At 32.4% G+C, this 2500-nt stretch overlaps 1 protein-coding gene across 1 annotated transcript in view; it reads right to left on the bottom strand.

The window, feature by feature from the left end:
* Positions 1 to 2500, bottom strand: part of LOC125034033 — a 60752-nt gene that overhangs the window by 7517 nt on the left and 50735 nt on the right. The window lies entirely within an intron of this gene.

Raw genomic sequence — 2500 nt, 5'->3', positions numbered from 1 at the left:
TGGAGTTCTAATGAGAAAATTAATGAGTTTACAATGAAGACTTGAGAATGAATAGATAAAGAAAGAAATCTAAAGGTATTCATGATGACAGTGATGATGATTATAATGATAACAACAATTAAGAGATGATACTAATAAAATTAAAATTAGATTAATTAAAAAAACAGTAACAATACTACTGCTATTACTACTGTGACTACTACTAATGATAATAATAATGAAATAATAATAGTAAAAATAAGAAAAATAACAATGACAAAAGTAATAAAAATTAAATGATAATGATAATAACAATCATAGTAATAGTCACAATAATAATCATAATAATCATAACAATCATAACAAAAACAACAACAACAAAAACAACAACAACAAAAACAACAACAACAAAAACAACAATGATAATTATAACAATAATAAGAATAAGAACAGAAATAAAATAATAATGCTGATGTTAATAATGGTAATGATAATAGTGATAATACTACTACTAATAAAGATAATGATAATAATAATAATAATACTGAGAATGATAATAATAATGAGAATGATAATAATAATAATAATAATAATAATAATAATAATAATAATGAGAATGATAATAATAATAATAATAATAATAATAATAATAATAATAATAACAATAATAATAATAATAATAATAATAATGAGAATGATAATAATAATAATAATAATAATAATAATGAGAATGATAATAACAATAACAATAATAATAATGATAATTATTATTATTAGCATTATTGTGTGTGTGTGTTTGTGTGTGTGCATACACACGCACACACACACACACACACATACACACACACACACACACACACACACACACACACACACACACACACACACACACACATATATATATATATATATACACATATATATAATCAGTGACAAAAAATGATGAAATAAAGGCGAAGAAGGGGCATGCTGGCAACATCAATTAAGGAAGCTTAAAAGCCATTTCCCGAAACGCAGACTATATGATCAGAGCGAAGGTTTATGATCTCAATATGAAAAAAAAAGGTCCTAGACATTAGAATCCCAAGGATAATGTCACTTCTGCAACACCTGGCTATTGCGAAAGAGCTTGCAACATGTTTAATGAGACTCAATAGAATGGCTGTTTCTCCGATGGAAGTGATCATGAAAAGATATCAAGGGCTTTGTGAGTGTAATAAAAGAGTGTAGTGTGTAGTGTAGGAAAAGGATTTTACACAGGAACCCCGGCTGCTTCTAAGGACGAGGTTTCGTGGTCACGCACAGTAGGAGAGGTTGCACATATGTATACACAGGTTGGCATGGACACCTGCGCATAGATACGTACGTATGTGGAGTCTTATGTAGATTTTTTTTTTTGTTCCTACATATAGATACATTCAACCTGGGTAGATACACACGTACACAAATACGTACAATATAACATATTCAGTTGAAGATATAACACAGATACACAAATATACACACACGCGAGTCACATATACATTAAACATGGATACAATTACACATACTTAAACGAAGATATGCAAACACACACACACATACACACACACACACACACACACACACACACACACACACACACACACACACACACACACACACACACACACACACACACACACACACACACACACATACAGAAGCCCAAAAGAAATAAGGTCATGGGAAGTGGTCATAAAAGGTTGAACAAGGTCAAAAAGTGACATTAGGAGGGGTGGGAGGGAGTGGGGGGTGGAGGGTGGGGGTGGGGGTGGGGGCGAGGGCTGATATCAAGAATGAAAGAAGTAAAGACGTTAATTATTTATGGTAATGATCATAAAAAGCTCTGAAATGAATTGAAAAATAAACGAACAGAGTGAAAAGGACATTGATAATGAGCTCGTGAAAATCTGAAAAAGAAAGCCTTAGGACTTAATTCCACCGAATCCTTTTTATCAAATTAAAAAAAAAAAATCCCCCAGTGACGTCATTGACAAATTAAGAATAAAAAGAAAAGAAAAATCATTCAAGAAAGGAAATAAGTTTTATAAGGATGATAATACATTTATAATTGGACGAAGATTCTGAAAGACTCGAACACAAAGTACTGAAATCCAGGTCATTCAGTAAGCAAAAGGTTAACGACAAAGACAACTGGATCCTGTTTATACGACGTCTCAGACTTCATAAATGAACGCAAAGAAAAGAAAATGAGGCAGAAGCAGGAGGAAGTTTTTAAAAACGTGAGAATCAGGCAGGACGCTTTACAGCCTAATACGGGAGGGAGAAATCTTGTCGAATGTACTGGATTTGAGCTCAATTTATCTTTTAATTGTTTTATTTATTTTTTTAAGTGTTCAAGAGTGATGTGCAATTTTGGGTTCAGACGCTACTCCTTCAAAAGCATTGTGTGTGTCTGTGTGCGTGAGTGTGTCTGAGAGAGAGAGAGAGACAGAGAGAGAGTATGTGCGTGTGTGTGTGCGTGCGTGTATGTGTGTGT

Source organism: Penaeus chinensis, chromosome 17 (genome assembly GCF_019202785.1).
Source record: "Penaeus chinensis breed Huanghai No. 1 chromosome 17, ASM1920278v2, whole genome shotgun sequence".
Classification (NCBI taxonomy): Eukaryota; Metazoa; Arthropoda; class Malacostraca; order Decapoda; family Penaeidae; genus Penaeus; species Penaeus chinensis.
This window is presented reverse-complemented; position numbering and strand designations above follow the sequence as displayed.